The following is a 23,612-nucleotide window of genomic DNA, read 5'->3' on the forward strand; positions in this document are numbered from 1 at the left end:
GCAAATACAAGAAAACAGAAATAATCCCATGCATTCTATCTGATCACAATGCATTAAAACTAGAAATCAACAACAAAAACAATAGCAAAAAAATGCAAAAAATTGGAAGCTGAACAACACATTGCTCAATGATCAATGGGTCATTGATAAAATAAAAGAGGAAATTAAAAGGTTTCTAGAAGTTAATAAAAATGAAAACATGACCTACCAGAGCCTATGGGACCCAGCAAAGGCAGTCCTAAGAGGAAAGTTTATAGCCATGAGTGCATATATTAAAAGGTCAGAAAGATCTCAAATCAATGACCTAATGTGACATATCAAACTCCTAGAAAAACAAGAGCAAGCAAATCCCAAAACAAGCAGGAGAGAAATAATAAAAATAATGGCTGAAATCAATGAAATAGAACCAAAAAAATATAAAGAATAAATGAAACAAAAAACTGGTTCTTTGAAAAAATCAATAAGATTGACAGACCCCTGGCAAACCTGACTAAAATTAGGAGAGAAAAAACCCAAATAAGTAAAATCAGAAACATAAAATGGGAGATAACTGCAAACACCATGGAAATCCAGGAAATCATCAGAGACAACTTTGAGAAACTTTATGCTAATAAATTTGAAAATCTTGAAGAAATGGACCTATTTCTAGATACTTATGACCATCCACAATTGAACCAAGAGGATGGTAATCACCTGAATAGATCTATAAAACAAAATGAAATTGAAGCAGCAATAAAGAGTCTCCCAAAAAAGAAAAGTCCAGGATCTGATGGATTCTCTGTTGAATTCTATCAGACCTTTAAAGAAGAACTAATGCCAACCCTCCTTAAAATGTTGCATGAAGTAGAAAGGGAAGGAACACTGCCTAATTTTATGAAGCCAATATTACTCTCAGCCCAAAACCAGACAAAGACACCTCCAAAAAGGAGAACTATAGGCCAATTTCCTTAATGAACATCGATGCAAAAATCTTCAATAAAATAATGGCAAACCAAATCCAACAACACATCAGAAAGATCATATACCATGACCAAGTTGGCTTCATCCCAGGGATGCTGTGTGGCTCAACATATGCAAATCTATAAATGTAATACAGCACATCAATAGAAGCAAATACAAAAACCAATCGATCATCTGAATAGATGCAGAAAAAGCCTTCGACAAGATCCAACACCACTTCATGATAAAAGCTTTAAGAAAACTAGGAATAGAAGAAAGGTACCTCAACATTGTAAAGGCAATATATGACAAACCTACAGCCAAAATCATACTTAACAGTGAAAAGCTGAAACCATTTCCCCTAAAATCAGGAATGAGACAAAGGTGCCCACTATCCCCACTCCTATTCAACATAGTACTGGAATTCCTAGCCAGAGCTATTAGGCAAGAAGAAGAAATAAAAGGAATACAAATAGGTAAAGAAACTGTCAAAATATCTTTATTTGCAGATGATATGATCTTATACTTTAAAGACCCAAAAACTCCTAGACACCATAAACAGCTATAGGAAGGTGGCAGTATTAAAAATCAGCTTACAAAAATCATTAGATTTTCTATACACCAACAACAAACAAACTGAGAAGGACTATATGGAAACAATTCCATTCATAATAGCCTCAAAAAAATATCAAATACCTAGAAGTAAATTTAACAAAGAATGTGAATGACCTCTATAAGGAGAACTACAAACCCCTGAAGAAAGAGATCGAGGAAGACTACAGAAGGTGGAAAGATCTCCCGTGCTCATGGATTGGTAGAATCAACATAGTAAAAATGGCTATACTACCCAAAGCAATCTACATGTTTAATGCAATTCCTATCAAAATCCCAATGACTTTCATCACAGAGATTGAAAAATCTACTCTAAAGTTCATTTGGAAACACAAGAGACCACGAATGGCCAAGGCAATACTCAGCAAAAAGAACAATGCTGGCGGTATCCCAATATCTGACTTCAAACTATATTAGAAAGCAATAGCAATAAAAACAGCATGGCACTGGCATAAAAACAGACATGAAGACCAAGTGGAACAGAATAGAGGACCTGGATAGGAATCCACACAACTATACCCACCTCATTTTTGACAAAGGTGCCAAAAACATACAATGGAGAAAAGACAGCCTCTTCAATAAATGCTGCTGGGAAAAGTAGTTATCCATCTGCAAGAAACTGAAGCTAGATCCATGTTTATCACCCTGTACTAGTATCAATTCAAAATGGATCAAGGACCTTAATATCAGACCCGAAACTCTGAAGTTAGTACAGGAAGGAACAGGAAACACTCTGTAATAGTATAGGCAAGGACTTCCTCAATAGAACCCCAGCAACCCAGCAACTAAGAGAAAGAATGGACAAATGGGACTTCATAAAATTAAAAAGCTTCTGCACAACAAAAGAAATGGTCTCTAAACTGAAGAGACCACCCACAGAGTGGGAGAAAATATTTGCCAGCTATACATCATACAAAGTACTGATAACCAGAATATACAGGGAACTTAAGAAATCAATGAACCAATAAAGAAATAGGCAACTGAACTAAACAGAACTTTCTCAAAAGAAGAAATTCAAATGGCCAAAAAAACACATGAAAAAATGCTGACCGTCACTAGCCATAAACGAATGTAAATCAAAACCTCACTAAGATTCCACCTCACCCCTGTTAGAATAGCTATCATCAAAAACACCAACAACAGGTGTTGGTGAGGATGTGGGGAAAAAGGAACCCTTGTACACTGCTGGTGGAAATGCAAGCTAGTGCAAAAAAATTTGGAGAGGCACCTGCACATCCATGTTTATTACAGCGCTATTCACAATAGCCAAGTTATGGAAACAGCCAAGATGCCCCACTACTGAAGAATGGATCAAGAAAATGTGCTATTTATACACAATGGAAGTTTACTCAGCCATGAAGAAGAATGAAATCTTATCATTCTCAAGTTAATGGATGGAACTAGAGAACATCATTCTGAGCGAGGTTAGCCAGGCTCTGAAGACCAAAAATTGTATGTTCTCCCTCATATGTGGACTTTTGATCTAGGGCAAATACAGCAATGTTGTTGGACTTGGGTCACATGCCAAGGGGAGAGCACATACGGGAGGTATGGCGATAGGTAGAAAACCCAAAACATGAAAGCGTTTGATGTCCCCACTGCAGAGGAGCTAATACAGAAACCTGAAAGCAACAGAGGTTGTCATGAGCAGGGGATCATGATCCAATGTAAAGATCAGTTAGAGATGAATCAACTTGGGTTGTAACACATGTTACATGGAAGCAATGCTAGGAATCTTTATGTATAGTTGTCCTTAACTAGCAAAAAAGCTTTGTCTTTCTTATCAAACAATGTATGCACATGTGAATAAATGAATAATTAAAAAAAGAACTAAGAATGTTTTCTCTCTCTCTCTCTCTCTTTTTTTGGGGGTTGGTATCAGAGTTTGAAACGCAGGGCCCCAGACTTCTAAGCAGGTGCTCTACTACTTGAATCACTTCACTAGCCTTGTTTTGTGTTGGGTTTTTTGAGATAGGGTCTCTCATCTCAAAAAACCCAACCATGATCTTTCTGATCTCTGCCGCCTGAGTAGCTAGGATTATAGGTGTGAGCCACAGATGCCTGACAAGAGTGTTTCTCTTGAGAAAAGAAGTAAGATGAGATCAGTAAACTAGCTGAAGGATGAGTACCGAAAAAAAACAAACCTGTTTTGGTTTTTACTTCACCAGACAAAGTACCATTTGGGGATGAACACAGAGGTCAGGAGAGTTATGTCCCAGAAATATGGGTTTACTGAGAAAGGAAGAAATCCTTTAACCCTGGCTGTGCGGAAACTCCAAGGTCAGGGTTTTTGTGGAGGTAATTCCTAAGTTGAGAAGTTGCTTGGACTGAAGACTTTTAAGATCCTCTTGAATGTTAGGATTGCATGGTGGGGTTGATGTGGCATTCCCAATGTCTTCCTGAAGGCCCACAAATGTGAGTGACTGAGTACCTAGAGATGAGCAGGGTTGCCATGACCTGCTGCTCCGAAGATGGAAAGTGATTTGTGCTCCCATCTAGTTTAATGCATCTATCTTTTCTCCCAGGGCATCGGCCAAGTGCCTACATGTTGGGCCCATCTGTCTTTTCTGAACTGCAGAATTGAGGAGGTGAGGTGGCATTTGGCTAATGAACCTCTTCAGAAAAGTGTACTTCCCAAAATTAGGTTCTAATTGGTATGGAAAGCAGCAATTACCTGTGACCTGTTAATATTTCAGGAAGTTGCATCCACCTGAGTGATTTGAGAGTTGGCAGCCTTGTGAAAGACAAGCAGGTAGAACCCCAGACTGACTGCTCCCTCTAGTCTTTCTCTTTTTCTGTCTTTCTCTTCCCTGCAACAAATCTTCCTGGGTATGAGCCTTAGATAGCTCTGGCTTATCAAAACTGCACCAATGGAAACTTCATCTCAAAAAGTCTTATAATCAAGTGGTATTATAGTTATGGAACCACAATATTTGGATCTTCAAGATTGGAATAGACTTAGGAAAATCCTAATTCCAACTCGTCATTTAATCAGTTAATCCACTTGGCATTGTCTCTGTGCAGTGGCCTCAAACTCCTCAGTGAACAACCCACCTCCATAAGGTATCCTCTTCTGGTTTTTGCACAGCTCTGAGAGCTAGACTGATGTTATTAAAGCCAAACTAATACAATATGCTAAGTCCCCCTGGGGAACAATCTTAAAAGGATGATCATAAAGTCTATGTTTCCTTAATACTTTCTACCAATTAAACATTCTAGTAAGTGTTTTTTTTTTCAAATTTGATCCTGATTATCATACTTTAGTAATTTTGTGCATGTGTTTTCTATTTATTTTTTAAATGGACAGATAAAATTATATTTATCATGTACAACCTGATATTTGATTCAACCCCAATATGAAGCTGAATTGAAGTGAAGATATAAGATGTGACCTCTTTCAGTCACTCTAAAGTGACAGTGTATTGGAGAGGACCAGCATATCTGCATATATGCAATATTGGGAACAGGTTAACAGAGTGTGCTTTTTCAATCATGTGAATCTGGGTTTGAAACTTACCTCTGATCCTTGGGAAATCACTGCACTCCTATGTTTACTGTAGCACAAATCACAGTAGCCAAGATACAAATCAACCTAAGAATATATCAGTGGATGAATAAAGGAAGAAAATGTGGTATATATACACAATGGAATACTATTCAGCTATGGGAGTACCGTACAAAGAGGAAATCTTGTCATTTTGGACAACATGGATGAATCTGGATCACAGGATATTTAGTGAAATGAGCCAGACACAGATAAATACCACAGGCTACAGTTTGGATGTCCCCCAAAAGTCTATGTGTTAAAGGTGGACCTCAGGGTGGCACTATTGGGAGGTAGTGAAACCTTTGCGAGGTAGAGCCTATTGGAGGTCCTCAGGTCATTGAGCTATGCCTTTGAAGGAAATTATAGGACTCCTAACTTGTTTCTCATTCACTGTTTTTCTCACTGGCTATGAAGTGAATAGTTTTGTCCACCCATGGCCTCCCACACTATTGCCATCTAGCACCTCCTATCTCTTACAATAAGGAGTCTGCCTAGTGTTAGGAACCTCCAATACTGTGAAACAAAGAAAACCTGTTTTCTTTATAAGTTAATTATCTCAAATATTTCATTATAGCAACAGAAAGCTGACTAATATAGTCACATGATTTCACTCCTTTAGAATTTACAAAAGTTGGTCTTGGGCTGGGATGTAGTTCAATGGTAAAATATACACACATACACACACACACACACAAACACATAGAGAGAGAGCGAGACAGAGAGAGAGAGAGAGAGAGAGAGAGAGAGAGATTGAGATCCTGTTCCTACTCTTAAGTTTTGTTTACTTCCCAACTCTCTTGTTCTTCTCATATTACACTGGCCAACAAGACTTCTGGAACTGCACTCTCCCCTTTTCTTCTTAGACATGTCTTTGCACATACCTTCTTTTGCCTAAGTACCTTCACTGCTGTGAGAAATGATCCCAAAGCCACTGATTGCTTCTGCGTGTCCTTTATCTGCACTCTCCCTATGACCCCTACTACAGAACCCAACTCACTCCAATTTCCTGGTTGCTGTCCACTCCTATACCAGGCTGTGGACTCCATGGAGCCAGGGCCAGCACAGCCCCTGGCTTACAGTGAGCTTGCAAAACATATTTCTCCATTCACTCATTGATTGGGAATGAATTTCACTGTGTCTCACTTGTCCTTCTCCTCCTAGGAGCTTTCAGACACACAGACACACACACATACACACACATGCACACACACACACACACACACACAAATTTTACCTTTAAATAATGTCTCTGTAAGTGCAAATATATACTGAACAACCCAAAGGAAACGACTGAATTTCTTTTATAATGATTTATAGATAGTATGCCTTCAACTGAATGGCAGAAGAAGAACCTTTTCTTAACATAGGAATGTTAACTAAAAATATGGATTTGGACTCAGAAAAAGAAAATCAGGGGCCAAAAGAAGAGAGAAAGAGCAAATGATGAGTGAATGAGTGAGTGAGTGAAAGAATTGAGGGAGTGAAGAAAGCAAAGAGGAAGAAGGAAGACAGTGAGGAGAGAAAGGAAAATCAGTTAGTGATTGCTACTGTAAGAGCACCTTTCATGCTTGCTGCACACTCAGAAAGTAGGTGGAACTCATTCCCTCAATCTTAACTTATTTACTTATAAACACTACCTCTGCAAACAGTGGACCACTGTTTGCTAAGTGCAATGCACTCTACAGATCGACACAGTAACTAGGGCTTTTCAGATGGACCCTTGCTTGTAGTGGAATGTACACAACAGGAAAGAGCTGAAGAATGAATGGTGCTGATGCAGCACCTTCTAGAACCTTCCAAACGGGACCCTCTGTGCAGTGCCCTTACTCAGACTTTGTTCCCAAGGTCAAGGACAAGTACCAATATGAATATGCCTATTGCCTTCTACTTCTTTCTCCCAGTCTGAAGAAACAAGACATGTCTGGATTAAAAATATTAGCATGATTTACTTAAGATGCATGAAGCAGATAACATTTAAACAACAGACAAGCTTTGGATATGCCAACTTGGAGGGTGAGGAGCTACTCCATTTGCTTTCAGGGCTCATGTCTGTCTCTCCTGCTCTGTCTCTCCTGCTCAGGCATCCAGAGACTACTCCATTGGGCCTGACTCTACTTCCTGCTGAGCCACTCCCCCTGCAACAATTGCTACCTCAATAAAGATATTCCTGGCTCCAGAAGGGGATAAGGACGCCTGGGTCTCTCTGCCTGTCTGCCTACTTGGATGGAGGCATCACTCCCTGTCTCTTTCCCACCCTTGCTTATCTCTTTCTTCACTGGGCCCTGGCTCCATTTTGTTTTAATTTCTGCCATGGGGGAGGGAAGAAAAGTCAGATGTGGAGATATGACTAGGAACAAATGACATTTACTGTTAATGTGGCAGTGAATGGCCTCCTCTTTGATTTGTGATATTTTAACTCTCTTAAGGAAGGAAGTGACACTGCAATTCTCTTCACTGCTCAGGGACCAAAGGCCAGAGATCACTCATGATCTAAGGCATGATTTTACCCAATGCAACAGTCCATGGAGGGTGTCTGCAGTAGGAAAATTATGGTACAGAACATTTGCCCAGCAGAAGTCAGGAAGGACTGAGCATAGGACCTCAGTTCCTATCCACATACACTACGCACGAGCTATAAGACTTCGGGTGAACCTTCAAGAGCCTTGGTTTTTCTCATCGGTAAAATGGCGATTGTAGCCTGAGTCTCTCTGCTTTGAATCGTGATGGTGAGGATATCATGGGATAGTGTTCAAGGGCTTTGGAAGCTAAGCACTACATAAATATTATTATTCTTGTTAAACTTACTGCTGCTTTTTTTATTTGTTTGTTGGGGTGCCTGCAGATTGCTCACTGCGCATTTCTGGTATTTTTTCCCCCTAATACCCAGTGCACAATACTCCTCCATCTCTACCTCTCTCTGGATCAAATTCTCCTCTCAGAAAAGCTTCTCATATCAGTCATTTCTATATCACACCATTCCTTCTCCCTGCTTTCTCCTGATCCAAGTCATTCTCCAGCATGCCAGCTGAATTATCTTCCTGAAACACACACCTCATCCTGCTCACACCCCACTCTTGGTGCTTCCAGCTGCCCATAGAGCTTACTTGTTTAATAAAGTCAGGCAAATTTAGCCAACACCTACTATGCTTGCCAGGTATGACTGCTGGTGATTGAACGAGACTAACTGGGCATAGTTGCCAAATAACAAGGGGGTGGTATGTGAGCAAAAGGAAGCATGGGGAGTGAGCAAAGTCGGGCCCTGGAGACTATTTTGAGTCTCAACTGCATCCTAATTGTCAAGGGAAATCTTCGCAAGGGGTAGCAAGAAACAATGGCATGATCAGATTTTTACCTTTTCAAAAGCTCACCTTTGTTGCACTGTGGAAAATGGAAATTTTGTGGCTAACATTGCAAAATTGACTTCAGAACTGTTCCCCAGTCAGGTCCAACTTCCATTTCCAGTCACATCTCCTATCACAGCCACACACAACCTTGTTCTTGGCATATTGGACGATTTATTCTTTTCTACATGTATGTTCTTTCACATTTGTTGTTCAGGGTTGCTGTCTTTTCTCCTGGCCATTCCCTCTCTGCTCTCCCAGATTGTCTCACAGAGCTGACTTTCCTGGTGCTTGGCTGTGAGGCCAGAACTGGAGCATTCTCACAGGTTTGGAACAGTTTAGGGAGACAATCAAAGAATAAATGTTGGGCACTCACCCATTATATGCCAAGTGGAAGGGGATGGATACAGGCCTTGCCTTCTAGAAACTTACAGTCTAAAGGGCTAGAGAGAGAGTAAAAAGGAAATATGAAGCATGACAAAGACTATACCATGAAACATAACCCAGTGCTGGAAATGCTAGAAGTCCAGAATCATGAAATCTTAAGGTTATAGAATCATCCAGGAGAAAGAACAGTATCAGGAATTAGAAATGAATATTTATCAAGTCTCTGGAAGATGGGGTGGTCTGTATAAGCTTAGAAGGGACAGAAGAAACCAGCAAGGAAATGGCATATAACAAACTAGAAAAAATATAGCAAACATGACAAATGATTACTATCTTTATTATGTAAAAAGCCCATGCAAATCAATTAAATTCACTAAGACCCCAGCAGATAAATGAGCAGAGGGCAAACTCAGACAATTCTCAAACAAGGAAATACAACTGTTTAAAAAACAAAAGAGAAAATGTTCACTTTCTCTTAATAATCAAAGAAAGGCTTATTTAAAACCATGAGATAATATTATTAAGTTTGTGCCTATTAAATTAGCAAAGTTTAAACAAAAATGAGAAGGCTGAAGGTGGCCAGTGCTTTTGAGAATGTGATAAAACTGATGAGTCACACGTTGCTAGCAGGCATATAATCCAGGGCAACCGTTTCGGAAAACAACTTGGCAATGTCCATGAAGAATCTTAAAATAAAGCTTTAATTTTAGTAATTTAATTTTTGGAAATTTATTTCTAAAGAAAGAATTCCAAACTAGAGAAAAGATATAGGCATGGAGATTTTTTTTTTTCTTGGAGTATTATTTATAGATGGAAGTCAGGGGGTGGAGGAGAGAGGAGGAACCAAAGAGCAAACTAAAAGGATAAGGATATCCATGTAAGGAAACATTCCATGGCCATTTAAAAACATGTTTATGAAATTCTTGTGCTTAGTACTAAAATTAGGTAAAAAAGGAGGATAGAAAAAGAAATTGCATATTCAGCATGATTGTGCTCTAGGGAGAAAATCAGAAACATTCACTTAAAGATTTCAGGTTGAAGATGGGCCTGGTGGAGCATGTTTGTAATCCCAGCTACTCCAGAGGTGGAAGTAAGAGGATCATCATCTGAGGCCAGCCCCAGGCAAAAGTGGGGAAACCTTATCTGTAAAACAATGTAAAAAACAAAAGGACAGGGGGAGTTGCTCAAGTGGTGTTGTGCTTGCCCAGCAAACAGAAGGCCCTGAGCTCAATTTCCAGTGTTGCTGGGGGGAGGGGAAATACCAAGTTGTGAGCAAGATAGGTAAGGACATCCCTAGTGATGTTGCATAAAATGGTTTGGGGACAAGGACATGGACTGGGGCACCTTGCTGGTAAATCCTCTAACGGTGGCAATTTACCATAAAAATGTGGAGCTGTCTGAGGTCCCCCAACTTCTGAGGGAGAACTTAAAGCTGCTAAACTGTATAATTTTAAGAAACCAGACCAGGCTGCCTTGTCCATTTTATAAATAAACAAACTGAGATTCAGAATGGTTCTGTAACTTGATCACTGTTCCACAGATTTGTGGTGAGCTGGGACAGAAATTATGGCTTTCTGAATTCTAGTCAGCAGGTCTTGCTACCTCCATATGCATATGGATTGGTGGATAAGCATTCACATTTGCTTCGTGCGTGTGCGTGTGTGTGTGTGTGTGCGCGCGTGTGTATGTGTGTGTGTATGTGTGTGTGTGTTACATCTATATGCTTGTGCTAGTGGATGTACAATTTCTTTTATGCATATTCAGTGGAGAAATAATGAGCTACAGTAGCTTGCTCAGAATTGTCTGGGCTTTATTACTAAAAGTCAGGACAAGACCGTTGGTTACCCTAAATGTTCCTGTTTCACTCTGTTTGGTGAACACAGCCTTTGGAGCAGTCTATGCATCTTTTGGTGTGTCTGGGTTGAATTCTCCACCTGCCTTTTTGTTTCCAGGCACTCAGGGGACTCCACAACATCCTGTTTCTTCCTGTTCTGTTGACCTGCTGAAGGAGGAAGGTCTGGCCAATCCCTCAGGTCTGGTTCCCACTGCCTGGTTCTCTGCAGGCAGCCACCATGGCACCATCCACCTGACTTCTTGGAAGCTGATAATCGTCCTTCCCTGTGGATCTCCCTGCCTCCCCCGACCCAGGAGTATTTCTGTTTGCTTTCATCCTGCAGAAATCCTCTTGCTTTTATTCTGGTGCGGCTTAATTAGCTCTAATGGGGTTGGAGGTTGTCCTTGGACGGCTTCCTGCAGCTGCCCTCTGCTGGCCAATAGCTGCATTGGCGGCTAGAGCCTAGGGACCAGGAAAATGTGTTTTAGTTTCAGTCCGTGGGCCAAGAAGCCTGTGTTAGCAAGAGCCACCCTAAGACTGAAAGGCAGTTGTGATAAAGCTCCTTATTACCTGTTCTGACACAATAAACAGCCCCAGTCCCTCCCTCTTGGAATAAATATATACAAATATGTGTTCCTGTGGGTTATTAAAAATAGCCTGTTTGTGGAATGCACATTTCTAACTTTTATGACCCTGAACAAGTAGCTTCACTTCTCTAAGCCTCGACTTTCTCATCTGTCAGATGGGTACTGCGGCAGCGTCTGTCACATTGGATTCTTGAGATATGTAATGGAGAAGAGCCTTCCCCACTACCTGCTGTACAAGTGATACGATTAATAATGATGCTATTAATCTTGCAGTGAGATGAGTGAGTGTTCTCTGCAGTCATGGGGGAAGGCCGTGAGGGCCAGATGTTTTCTAGGCTGGCTCTGGTTGGATTACTAATTACTACCAATCGTGTTTTATCGCAATGTGCCCAGTATTGTCCAAGACACAACAAAGGTTTTGAAGTGAATTATTCACTAGACCCAAGTCAGATGACCATAATAACCTCGAAATAAGATAGAGAAGTCTTATATTGAAATGAAGCATACTTTTAAATAATAATGGTACTAAGAACACAGTCTCATGTTTATTTTCATGTTTCAGACTTCAGTCCTTTTTCAGGCCTCAGAGAGATAATGGATGTGAGCACTTTAGGAAATAAATGGCTTTCCGCAAAATTAAGGTGATTTATATTGAGGGGTGAAGTTTGTCTATATTCTTCATTGACTAAACAAATCATTTGTTCCTTTCAGTGATAAAGACAATCACAGAAACGTGAGATCATAGACCTTCGGAGCTGGGAGAGACTTTATCTGTTCTCATCTCCATCCATTGCTGTCTAAAGTAACCTGTCAGGCAGGAATCCATAATCTGTTTGAATACTCCTGGGGATGGGGTACTCACTTCTACCCTGAGAAGGGGTCGATCTGTCATTGGATAAGCAAATACATTGAGTGTTCTGCCTCTCTTCCCTCTTACCGCTTCAATGTAGACAACCAGTTATGTAAATTTTGCCCTTAAATATCTCTCAACATCCTCATCAATACTGCCCCTGTACAGATACTACATCCATTGCAATGATAGTAATTTTCTAATTAGATTGTGAACTTAAACTTCTTCTTTCCTATTCACCCCAAATCCATTTGGTTTGTCACATGCACATTTGACCTTGAAATTCTGTTTGAGCTGTCTTTCTTCTCCCTGCCTGAAACTTAGTCTCCTTAACAACTCCTGTGATATGCTTTTATAGCCCAGTCCCTTCCTCTGGAGCAGGGGTTGGAAAACTATGGCTCACAGGCCAAATGTAACCCACAACCTGTGTGTACCATGAACCAAGAATGGGTTTTACATTTTTAAATATGAAAGACAGAACAAGTCATTGGCTGCTGTGGTTTGGAAATGACCCCGAAAGCCCATGTGTTAAAGGTTTACTGATGTTCATCCACAAAGCATTCAGACGCTGCTGTACCTGTGGTTCAAAAGGACCCAAATACAGCTCATCATGTGATGATAGTTTTGCAGGCATGAAAAAACACAAGTGCTATGGGCAGGGGAGGGTCATGAAGGCTTCCACCAGGATTTCAAATGAAAGCCTGGGAGGTCCCACAGTATGTGGCAAGGTCAGAAGGCTGTGGAAGGGCATGTGTGAATCCATGAGACTGAAACCAAAGCTATGGTAGAGACTCTAGGAAATTAAAAATGCCAGGAACATGGAATGTTTGCTGAGGGAAGCTGCAAGCAGCAAGCAGAGGCAGCCTAAATGAGTGGCCTTGTGGGATGCAACCAGCAGGCCATAGAGGCCTCTGGAGCTCATCTCATACAACTGTGTGCCCAGAAGCTGGACATTGAGCTATAAGATTTTATGTTTGCCCTGCTGAGTTTTGGTATCACTTTCATTCAAAATTTCCTTGCTGTTTTCCTGTTCCTCCCTTTGGGAGTGAGGATGTTTATCTTGTGCCAAAGTGTCTTAGAGTATATAACTTTTTTTTTTTTTTTTGTACTATAGGTGCTCACAGCCAAGTTTGTCTCAAATCTCAGAGGCAAGTTTGGACTTGAATTTCTCAGAAATGATGGAACAGATAGGACTTTGGGGATTCTTAATGATGAACTAAATGCATTATGAGATGGACATGACTCTTTGTGGGGGAAGGGGAAGAATGTTATGATTTGGATTTGTCCCCCAAAGGTCAATGTGTTAAAAATTTCATCATTGGCCTGTGGTACTTTAGGGAGGTGGCTGAAATTTTAAGAAGTTGGGCCTAGTGAAAGGAAGATAGGTCACTGGGAGTGTGCTCTTGAATGGATATTAGGACCCCAGCCACTTCCTGTATCTTTGTTTCCTGGCTGCCATGAGAGCAAACAGGTCTGCTCTGCCACATGTCTCTGCCACAAGGTTCTGTGCTACCACAGACACAAAGCAACAGGGCCAAATGACTGTGAACTGAACTCTCAGAAACTGCAAGCTGAAATGAAACTTTTCCTTCTTTTAAATTGATTAGCTCAAGTATTTATCACAGCTAAGTGACTAACACATTAGCCTTTTGATGAGAATAAAGAGTTGAAGACATTGCCTCTTGATCTAGGAAGCCTAAAATACTTACCATCTAATCATTTACTGAAAATGTTTGATGACATCGCTTTTGAGGTCAGGAACTGACACTCACACAGACTTGACTTTGCACCAGCTAGGATAACTACCTGAATTTAAAGGTAACATAGTTTTGCACACTTCTGAGTCACTTCCTTGGTTATAGCATTCCAATCTGCCTGATTCTTGGGTAGTCTTGGTTGCCTTTTAATAATGAAGATGATGATGGTGATGATTATGGCGAAATGATGTTCCAAGCAATGCTTTAAGAACTGTAATGTATTAATTATTTTAATCCTTATAACAAGCCTATGAAGTACGCACTGTTACTCCCATTTTATGGAGAAGGAAGTTGACATACTAGATATCAGTTCATTGTCCAAAGATGCAGCACTGTGAAGTAGCTGAGTTGATTTCAGTTCTAGCTCTGTTGTCCTCTGGCAAACTTTCTCAGAACTTCTGGAAAGTAGTTTGCCATTCTCTTCCCTCAGATAACGTAGTACCCACCTGGATAATAACACATTTCATAGAAGGTTGTCACCATTTGTGTCAGTGGCTTCCTTTCTACTACAGAGTGGCCTTTTGGGGTTAAGGGCCAGATGTTTTGCATTTCTGACATCCTCCCAACTCATAGCCCCAGAATTTGGTGCTGGTAATCTCGAAAACACTGTTCAGATGACTTGAACTACAGGGCTTCCCACTAGAGGCCAAAATGGGTGTTTTTGGAGTGTGTCAATGATGTTAGCCTAGATGACCTTTAGCCTAAACTAAGCAGCTGTTGACTCAGAGACAAAGAATGTGTCAGGACCCTAGAATTTAAAACTCTTGCTCTATGACTTGATTGACATAAGAGTGGGGAAGATGAAATGGTAGGTAGGCTCCCTGGAGAAAACTGGAGATTTTTGCCAAAAAGGACCATTTCCTATAACAATGGCAGAAAGAGTAACACTTCCACATTGGGATGTTATAAGTTTCCTTCTGGGGATGTGATTCAAGTGGTAGAACACCTGTCTAGCAATCATGAGATTCTGAGTTCAAACACCAGTGCTACTAAAAAAAGTTTCCTATGTGATAAATAATACTATAAAGTATGAGATACTATTTAATTATAGGAAAAATATGTATTATTTATAAATATTATTCCTGGAGCTATTAGCTCTAAGAAGGGGAATAAGGGGGGAGGTGGAGATGAAGAGCATATTAGAAATTCCTCAGTCCTGGGTTATTATTCTGGGGTCTTGAAGGTTTCTCCTATTTATAAGACTTAGGATCTCAAGATAAGAGCTCAGTAGGTATTTAGTTCACATTTAAGAACCATAGCTGGTTAAGCAATGAAAAAGGCTTAATCATCATCAGTTCAACTCAATGAAGAAAAAAATCCTTAGGCAAGAAGTCACTTTAAGCATGAACACATTAATTCTTTAGAAAAACATTGAGTCATCTTGCAAACTTGGGTAAAGGGTATATCTGGGTCATAGGGGCACTTGGAATTAGGGACTACATCTAACCAGAATTGCATTTCTCCTTGTGTCTTTCATCTTTTGTATGTCACTTTCATTCTCTTGTGCTACCTTCTTCTATGAAGCACAACAGAACACATCTCTGTATGGTCCCTGCCATTCAGATCTCATGATGATCATTAGAAAGAAGTTGAGTCTCTTTGTTTATTTTCCTTTTGTTCTGATTTGAAAATCCCAAGGAAGGACTCATTTAGCTGTATTATATATAGGCTTAACTTTGGGCCTGTAAGTATGACTCATGGAAAAGACCAAACATGGCCATCAGGATCCCACCTCTGTGTATTGAGGACATTCCCAAAGGAAAGAAGGTGTGGTGAGCTGAGTGGCTGTTTCAGTTGGTATCACCTGCAAAAGAGGAGAAATGGGCCCAGCAAGGCAGTTACATGTACCTCACCCAGAAATCTCAGTTTTTTTTTCATAGACTGGAAGCGTGTTTTGAGCCTTGGGCGCTCATTTTAGAAAGAAGTGTTATGAGAGACGTCCTACATGTTAGTTGTTTTATATTTAACTCTCAAACCAACCATTCAAAGAGATCATTTTTACCCTCATCTTGCATCAAAAAAATAGAGGGTTAGGGAGGTTAAAAATACTAGTTGGGCTACTTCCTGCTAAAGGTCTAGCCTGGGATGGATGAGAATTCAGAAACTAGGCTTCTGGGATCCTGTGCCTTGCTCTTTTCTTTACACGATGTAACCTTCCACAAGCTTGAAAGTTACTTTACCCTTTGGGCATTGTCTTGTACTCTGAAATTAGATCTTTTCCAATTTAAAAATTCACCTTTTGTAATTTAATTTTCACACTTTTTCCCCTATTTTTCCTTATTCTAAAAAAATATGTGTGACTTTAACTTCTGACAATTGACATATTCCCTATTAACACAGAGGAAGGAGACTCCTCTGAGAGGTAAGCAGTGGACTAATTTCTTTGAAGCAAACAAAACCCTGGATCTAAAGACCTCTAAGTTTTGCTTTCAGGCTAAATTCTTGTGTAAACTTCAGTGAGATGCTTATTTCTTTGAGCCTTAGTATGCTTGGCCACAAAGGAAATGCAAATCAAAACGACACTGAGATTTCAAATCACTCCAGTCAGAAAGGCTATCATCAATAACACAAACAATGAATGCTGGTGAGGATGTGGGGGACAAGAAACCCTTATACTCTGTTGGTGGGAAAGTAAATCAGTGCAACTGCTATGGAAAGCAGTGTGGAGAATCCTCAAAAACCTAAAAATAGACCTACCACACCATCCTAAAAGCATATACACAAAGGAATGTAAGTCAGGATACAACAGAGCTACTTGCACACTCATGTTTATTGAAGCACTATTCATAAGAGCCAAACTTTGGAAACAGCATAGATTCCTTATCACTGATGGATGGATTAAGAAAATGTGCTATATATACACAATGGAGCATTATTAAACCATAAAGAAGGATGAAAATATGTTATTTGCAGTTAAGTGGATGGAACTGGAGATCATTGTGTTAAACGAAGTAAGCCAGGCTCAGAAGGACAAAGGTTACATGTTTTCCTTCATAGATGGAAGCTAGACCTAAAAGATAAATGTATGCATAAATACATATATGAGCTGATATACACATATAAATATGTACATATATACACATGCATACATTTAGATATATATATTTAGAGAGAGAGAAAGAGAGATCATGATTGCCATAGTGGTTCTGTCTGAGGGGACTATCAGGAGGCAGGAAAGGAAAGAATATAATAGAGAATGGATAGTATTGAAAACATTACATCTGTGTATGAAGGTAGTATAACAAAATGTACTGAAAGCTGTTGAACTATAGGGGAGCAGAGTGACAAAGAAAGAGTAAGTAATAGAGAAGATTAATCTGATATATACATATGTGAAATGTCAAGGCAAACCCCCCTTGAACAATCAATATAAACATAAAAAAATGGACAGGAAGGTAAAACAGACCTGGGTCTCAATGGGAGAGGAAGCATAAATGCAGAGGGTGAAGGAAGAAGAATATGGTCAATGTACTTTGTATACATGCATGAAAAAGAACAATGAAATCTGTCAAAACAGTTCTAAGACGGGAGAAGTGAGGATGAGGGAGAATGATGGAGAGGGTGAATCTAATTAAGATACATTGTAAGCACATATGGAAATGTCACAATAAAACCATCTTCCACAACTAATATATGCTAATAAAATGTAAAAAAAAAAATAAAAAGACACCATAGTACTCCACAGCATCAGGGACTTTGAACTCTGATTTAAAAAATTCATGCGGTGGAATTTCACTTTTAAAAGCTTCCCCTTTCCCTGCTCTTCCAAGTCCTCAGTTTTCTCATCTGTGAAATGATAAGTTGATAAACACTTTAATTCCTTCTATTTCTGGATTTTCAAGTCTCTAATTTTATATCAACAAAAACTCATGCCTACTCCTTGCCTCTCCCACCTTCAACCCTTACCCTGACACACAGGGATACTTAACCTTACTCCTCCTCTCTCCCCTCACCCTATAATCCCAATGACTCACTAGCCCACCCCCATGGGCACTCCTACAGATAATTCCAGCAGCAGGCTCTCTCTTCCAACTCTTAAGGTGGCCACACACTGGGCTAAATAAGCTGCTTACTAGCACGGGAAGGGACTGCATTTAGAGTGCCATGTCTTTTTTTAGCTTTGCATTAAAAGCAAGCTGATTTGGGTATATGTTTGGAAGATGTCCCTAATTTGGTGCTTGGAACTCCGTGAATATAAGGACAAAGGGAGAGAAATCACAGTAGTACTTCTCTGTCTCCTGTGCTGCTTCTTAAAGTCTAACACAGGAAGGGTTTTGCCTCACCTTCCAAGCCCCTCCAAAGTTATTAGGTCTCACTGTAGCTGGCCATGTCCAAGAATATAGCCTCGCCTCTTGATGGATGGAGTTCTAAAGATTTATGCAGGCATGTTCTAAAGCCATCATCAATCAGATCAGCTGTGAGTTCTACTGGAGCATCAGCCAGGATGATGAGGAGATGAAGAAGTTGATGGGGCCATGTCTAAAGAGAGCTCATTGGCTATCAGCCTAAAAAAGATGGCTTTCAAATATCCAAGGTATCCACTGAAAGGGAAGGAGGAAAATTAGTCTCTAACTGAGCTAGTGCTGTTATTCAAGACAACCTAATCCAGTATATCCTGTGATGCTACAGAGTTCTCAGGCAACAATGATGGACAAATCAAATCAGAAAGATTAGTATGATATCATCTTATTTCCTAATGACAGATCATGTTTGAGAGCATGAGCTTTGGAGTTGGACAGACACAGGTTCAAATGCAAGCTTGACCATTTCCTAGCTTTATGAACCTAAGTGAATAATTTGATCTTTCTAAGTTTCTGTTCCCTCTTATGTGAAATAGAGTAATGAAAATACTTTCATTGGGTACCTATCTCATTGGGCTCTTGTGAGAATTAAATGAAAAGATACTTAACAAGGCACCTGGAGTATAGTAAGCAGTTACAAATGTTAGTTATAATTATTTATTCATTGCATCCCTCATTAAACAAATATTTACTGAGGGGTTACTGTGTGCCAACCATTCTTTTAAGTGTTTATTGTTGTTGCTGTTGTTATCATCATCAGATATTGCCCACCTGCTTGGAGCAGCTCTTTAGACAGAAGCTGAGAGTTCAGGGGAAAGGTTGAGATAAAAAGGAAGTAGAAGGAGAAAGCTGAGATTTAGGGAACCAAGTCTGACAGTCAATTGTTCAGATTGGGTAACTCAAGGGGTAGGGAAAGCTGAAAGCTCTTTTTAGGCACGTAAGTACCCAGGGGTCTCCTAAAACATATAGTAAGACCATTGCCCATTTCTGGGCTGATTGCATCTAATATGGATGATGGGTTTAGGTTAGGGTTTATAGGTATCTGCAGGGCCATTTTTTGGTGCCTGCCACTTCATGATTAGTGGTGGGAAAGCAATGCCCACCCTTTCTTCAGACTAGTGAGTCTCAAATGAGACAAAGGGCTAGAATGTGCTTTGCAAATAAGGACAATTTTGACAGCATTAGGGTGATGGGAAGATATGCTGACTCTGAGCTGGCTATGTTGTAGGTATTTTTCACTATTTCTTAACAGGCTATATAAGGAAGAATATGTTCTGAAGTCAGATTCTGCTTCTATTAGCTGTGAGAACTTGGGCACATTCTGCTTTTCTCTGAACCTTGATTTTCCCATCTGATATATGGGAATAATGATAACCATAAGTAACTTTCAGTATTAAACAAAATATCCCATAAAGGTTTTTACATAGAGTAGCCACTGTTTTTCTGAGTCCAGGGACTGCTGCATTAGCAGCTGATGAACTTTATTTAAAATACAGACCCCAGATTTACTCCTGTAGGGTATCTCCACGTGTTGTTTCATATTTCCCCACAACATAACTTTATATTTTCTTATTTTTTATTTTCTCCATTTTCTTTCTTGTAAGCTCCATTAGGATAAAAAACTTTGCTTTCTGTCTCTTCAGCTCCTAAAACAGTGTTTGATGAGTAAAAGTAAAAGAACAAATGAATAAAAGAAAGAATGAGAGTCTCTAGAAATGAATTTTCTAGTGAATCTCTTGTATAATTATTAGAAGGGATTTTTTTTCCCACACTGAAGTTTGAAAACTGCCATAAAAAGTATTCAATCAACATTGGTTGTGTCAGGGTTGTGGTTCAAGTGGTAGAGTGCCTGCCTAGCAAGCTGAAGCCCTGAGTTCAAACCCCAGGACCACCAAAAAAAGTGAAGACTTTGATTGTTCTTTCCCACACCTTCTCCTTTAAGGATCTTTTAAATAATGTATTCTTCATTAAGAATATGAAAAGTATACAATTTGATACACACAGTATAATTTCTATAGTCTAATTAACATGTCCATTATCATTCAGAGTTTTTTTCTGGTAAGGGCACCTAAAATCTACTATCTTAGCAAATTTCCAGCATGTAATACAGTATTATTAACTATAGTCCTTATGCTATACCTTAGATTTCCAGTCTGACAAAGACTGCACCTAACTACAATTTGGGACCCTTTGACCTACTTCTTCCCATCTCTTCCTCCTCTCCTCCCAACAGCTAGTAACCACCATTCCAATCTATTTCTATTTATCTGACTTTTTGCTTGTTTGTACAACTTGCTTGAAGAAGAATCACATTAGCAGGAAGAGACAACAGGGTGAGTAGTTCTAAGATGGACAAATGTATCTAATTAATCCATTAGCACCCATCCTCTATTGCAGAGATGTGTTAGCTTGGGAAGCAGAGGCTCTGGCTGGTGTAGTCTGATGAGAGAATGATGGTCGTCTCTTTGGCACTGGCCTTTTACAGCTTAGTACCTGGTGTATAAGGGTGCTAGGGGTTCTGGAGAAAGCAGCCTACAAGCTCTACTTTTTGCTAATTTAGACCCAGGCTTGGTCTGCTTGACTCTCACCTCATTAAACTTGGAAGGTGTCCTAACTCTTGACCAAGTAGGACATGGTCTCAACTTCAGCAGGATGAACAAGGGTTCAGAACTGGAGCCTGCTCCCTGGGCTGAGTTAGCTCTGGGATGAGATGAGAGAGCCAGCTGCCAAACCTAGGAAAGAACACAGGTTCAAGCTCCATGAACAGTGGTTGGAATCTCACAAGGCACTTCAGAGCCTGAGGAAGGCAGGTAAGAGAGGCATGTTCCCTATCGCCCTTTGTATGTCATCTCCTTGACTTTGAGCATGTTGCTGGTTACTGTCTGGGTGACTTTGGGTCAGTGATTTCCTCTGTAAATCAGAGGTGGTAATAACATCATCTCACGAGGGGCATCATGAAGATTGATTGGAGCACTCTCTCTGGCACATAGTAAGTGCTATTTTCCTTTTTTAACTCCTTAAATTCTGAGAAGTTTAAAGGAAAAACAAAGGCAGGTATCAGATGGAGGAGAGTGGCTGCTTTGGGCTGCAGAGCATGCAGCTCTGGGGACAGGAGCCAAGGGGAGAAAAGTGCTCACTTGGGGAATTTTGGAACCACTCAATTTAAGAGGCTCAAACTAATCAATCCCTCTCAGCTCATCATGGGACTTGCAATCAGAGCTTCACCTGCTCACCTGCTGCTCTGCCCTTGGGGAAGCTGCCAGGGCCAATCACAGGGCATTGTTCTCTCAGCTCTTCTCCTTGGAAGACGGTATGGGAGAGCCTGGCCAAGAGAACGTGAAAGGGAGGACACACAAAATCCCAGCCCTGAGGTTTCAATGTGGAGTGCCTAGCACAGCATCTTCAATTCTCTCAGGAAGCTAAAGACAAAATTTGACTTGGTAAGATCATAGAGAAAACAAGATTTGGAGGTGGGGGTGGTCACCTTTAATCATTTGTCCATTTATATTCATTCTCTGACTCTAAACATTCAAATTAATTCAATAAGTATTTAAATTCATTCATTCATTCACTTAGTATTTATCCATTGCCCATTATGGGTTTAGGTCCTCTGGGGTCACATGGGGCCACATTTAATTTCCATTTCCATACACTTTCTAAACATCCCTCTGAAGACCTAGGCATTTCAGTGGTAATTTTACTCTGATCCAAGTGGGGGCTAAGGAGAAGTTCCTGCCTGCCCTTTTGTTTCCCTCTATCTTAATCCTAGATTCTCAAGCCCTAGAAATTGCTTTGGACACCAGTAAAGCATGGATGTGATTGGAGTCAGTGGAATTTAGTTTATTTGAATTGACTTTATCAGAATGAAATAGAATTACTAAACTAAATGGAAATAATTGAATTGAAATATAGCAAATTGGATTCAATCAAGATTAATTGAAATGAAATCAATTGAGAATGTATTGAATCGTGATGCTGCAAGAAGTTTGGACAGTGCTTCCCTGACCTCACTTAGTATATAGGGAAGGAAGTGAAGCTCCAGAAGGGGATCAGGGTGAGATCAGGGTCAATGACTTTGATAAGGTCAACAAAGTAGCAGGGCCATGCTTCAAAACTATGTATTCTGACTCATAAACCAGCATCTTTCCCATTGATACTTCTAGAACTGATAGGGTTTGAGGCTGGACTTCTGAAAAAGAGACTGACAGTTAATAAAAATCATAGGTGAAAAGGGATTTGGGGAAATAATTAGGCATCTAATTTTAACAACCTTCTAATAAACGCCCAAGTATGACCTCACTTTTCTGAGTACAGTTTTCCATGGTACTTCCTGAGTTATGGTGGGTACACAATTAAAGAGAAACCTAGACTCTGATTTTAGTGACATAAAGATGGAAAGAAAGTTGTTTGAGGTGATCCTTCATGAAAATGCATTTATTCTGAGGAATAAAGATACAACTCTTGAAGCTGGCTATGCTTTTTGAGTTGATTCATGAGATCATTGTACCTAGATATCTATGGTTAGTATCATCTTTGGGAAATGTTTTTTAAATTTCCTATTAAAATCCTCATGTGCTAACTGGGAGAGGAAGCATGTCTATTATTGAAATATTAGTGTGGTAATCTTATCCTTTGCTATCTAGCACCAGAATGAAGGCTTGTGTAGGGACTGGACAGAAATACTGTTTGAAGAAGAAAGTTGGATCCATGGCCAATGCTATTTTTAAAAAATTAGTTCAAGTTTAACCTATAAGTCTCTACAATGAGTAGGCATTTATTTATATGAGAAATATCTGGTACAACAACGTTAGTCCAGATACCTAAAGGAAAGAACAAGGTAATAGTAGCCCATTGGCTTCTAGGGTGCTTTCTTCCCTGAAAAGGACACAAGTGATAATCAGTGCTTAGCGGAATACATTTTGAATACGGGTCCTATCTAAAGTGCTTGGCATCAGAAGTGGTTTTGATTTCTGAATTTTTTGACTTTGAGTTTTCTTTTTTGATTTTGGAATATTTATATACACACGATGGCACATATTGAGTAGGGGACCCAAATCTAAACACAAAGTTCATTTATTTTTCATATGTCTCCTTTACATAAGGTAACTTTATACTGTATTTTTAGTGTACCTATGTTTTACTAAAACCTGGCATATGAGGTCAAGTGTGAAGTTTTTCTTGTGGCATGATGTAAACATTCAAAATTTTTCAGATTTCAAAGCATTTTGGACCTCAGATTTTTGGATTATGGCTACTCCACCTGTACAAAATTTCACATATAACCTTCACAACAATTCTGGGAGATAAGGCAGGCATGCTTGATCTCATTTTATAGAGTAGGAGCTGAGCTCAGAAATCTTTTCCAGTTCACCTTTGATAATGCAGTAAATCAAAAGCAAGGGAAAGACAGGTTACCTACTCTGGGCTCACCAAATTCAGAGCTCTTTTGGAGGTATA

The sequence above is a fragment of the Castor canadensis genome, chromosome 13, assembly GCF_047511655.1.
Source record: "Castor canadensis chromosome 13, mCasCan1.hap1v2, whole genome shotgun sequence".
Lineage (NCBI taxonomy): Eukaryota > Metazoa > Chordata > Mammalia > Rodentia > Castoridae > Castor > Castor canadensis.